The sequence below is a fragment of the Octopus bimaculoides genome, chromosome 12, assembly GCF_001194135.2.
Source record: "Octopus bimaculoides isolate UCB-OBI-ISO-001 chromosome 12, ASM119413v2, whole genome shotgun sequence".
Classification (NCBI taxonomy): Eukaryota; Metazoa; Mollusca; class Cephalopoda; order Octopoda; family Octopodidae; genus Octopus; species Octopus bimaculoides.
Genome location: NC_068992.1, coordinates 40,764,627 through 40,767,126, shown reverse-complemented (window position 1 = coordinate 40,767,126; position 2,500 = coordinate 40,764,627). Strand labels below are relative to the sequence as shown.

At 37.5% G+C, this 2,500-nt stretch overlaps 1 protein-coding gene across 1 annotated transcript in view; it reads left to right on the top strand.

Moving 5' to 3' along the window:
• Positions 1 to 2,500, top strand: part of LOC106872636 (thrombospondin type-1 domain-containing protein 4) — a 56,624-nt gene that overhangs the window by 41,116 nt on the left and 13,008 nt on the right. The window lies entirely within an intron of this gene.

Sequence of the window (2,500 nt, the reverse complement as noted above, 5' to 3'; positions counted from 1 at the left end):
AGTATTGAATTCTAGAGCCTCGGATCTAATGAATTCTTCGAAAAACATTTTGAGCAGCTGCTTGTTCGTTGACGCCATTTTACAAGATGTTGAGATATTTTAAAAACGGTTAAACGGGCCGCAGTAAGTTCAAAGATATAAGTTGGTTAAGGGAGAGTTTTGTAGGTCAGTTCAGTTTAAGGAGAATCTTTTGTCAATTATGTGATCGGGTGTTGTTATGGAAAATAATTGATCTTTTCGGTTGACCAATACTGGACGTAAATCTACAAAGCAGTTCTTGGTGCGACTTACACAGTTCCTGGCAATACTTCTCTTCTGTAATTGTCTTGCTGGGAATTCAAGAAATATTAGCGGAAAAATTTGCTTACCGACCACGAAACAATAACTCTAACCGTCTTTTTTGAAGCAGTTTTTAGTTTGGCGAATTATTTTGCCCCCGCCACTACGCGGAACGCTGTCGAATGTCGTTCTGTAATTAGGTGTCGTCTGCTCTCAGCAGAATGGATATCAAGAATCTCTGTTCGGATGGTCTCAGATCCTTAATTTTCTACAGGTGCTATCATGTACGAAGCGGATCCCAATTCTTTCTACGGAAGCTGCACATAAGTATGTATTCTGTGACGAGAGTGCCCTAGATGTACCATACATTTTGCTACCTTACCTTCCGAGCCATTGACCAAATTAGGTTCTTTAGCCTCTTTTTTAGTCTTCGTGCACTTCAATGGTGACCTGCCCTGTACAGTCATTCTTTCAAGTTTTTTGATACCCTCTACATAGTTTTGCTTACTGGCCAAATTGAGATATCGTATTGCAGTCGTCGGTGTGCACCACAGACTTCTGGGACCCATAAACAAGAGCTGTGAAGTAGTCTGAGACCAATGCTCTTGTCTATGTCTGAAGATGTGCAGCTGATACGCTTACAAAGCTACTAATCCTTACACACTACACCAAACACCGTTGATTGTCGACAGAATCCAGTTTTCGTCTCCTGTCAAAACACGATCAAGAACTTCAGTAATTTTGTTGCGCTCAAGTAACACCCATTTGGTGACTCCTTCTTTTAATTTTCCCATCAGGTACAAATGTCTAACAATTGTAGAATGGTCATAATTTAGTTCTCCTGCAACTCTTGTTTTTGATGGATCTTCATCAACAATTGCTTTCAAATGGTTGTTATCAATCTCAGAAATTCATCAATATCCATTCACATCGTCAAGTTTCTTCATTGCGTAATTTTGAAAACCACTCTTGAACTGTACATTAGTTGACCATCTTCCGCTCGAATGTTTGGTTCAAATTGCAAACAGTTCCTATGGCTTTGCATTCCGTTTTGAATTCCTACAATAAAATCGCTCGAATCTGAGTTCGTAACATTTGACGACTTAAACTAAACACCAATAAACAGCGAAAGCAAAACCATTTGCATAAATCGACTAAGGTCTACGCTTCAAAGTCATTTATTATGTGAACGAACATAATTGAATAGAAGTTTGTTCTGACGCAGCCATCAAACTTTGAAACAACAATAAGAAACAGCAATTATTTTTGCATCAACCTCATCATACTTCGAAACTTCTGTCAACTTATCGGTCATTCAAAATTCTTCATAGATAATGTCTTGATCACAGATGATGTGTAAATAATCTGTCCATTACGAAGCACTTTCCTTTTGATAATTCTCACATCGCAGTGTGTGATATGATTCACTCGATTAAGTCCAGAATCCATATCAGTGATTTAGTTCTCTCCGTCTGTTGAACATTACCACAAATCTTATGCAATTTTTAGAGCATCAATATATGGTCTTCGGAAAATGATATCAGTACTGAGAGTAATATAGAATCCAGTGTTATAGATATATTCCACCAACTTGATGACGTCAAAGTGGAGCTAAGCCCAAAGCAGAAAAATCTGCAGGCCGAAGAAGACATTTAATTTGTCTTCAAAATGCCGGTCATTCTTGTTTATTTGGTTGTTCAAATCCCACATCGTTTCTTTTCTCAATGACATACTCATAGTACTTGGCGAAAAAAAATTGGGAAAAATAATTTCAATAACGATAGAACATGATTTATCAGATCACTTAGAATATTTCTGAGTCAGCAGTTTTCGAAGCTGTGATTTAAGCGTCCAATATATTTGTTTTCTCTTAGCAATATGGTTTTATTACTTCTTCAGAATGGAGATTTTCCCCCTTAATTGTGCTTGTTTGATATTTTCTAGCTACCTTGGTCTCTCGAGTAATGTCCTTTATTCAAATTATATTTGGAGCAACACATCTTGTTTTTCTTCTGACTTTTATCATTTTAAACTTCATCTACTCTTTCGCCATTTTGTTCGTGTGTTTTTTTTTATTAGCAAAAATGACTGACACAAAATACAGCAACATACACAACACAACGCAACGTCCGGTCTGGGAATCGAACCCACGATCTCGCAAACGTGAGTGCACATCCTAACCACTAAACCATGCGCCTTCACAGTATGTGTATGTGTATAT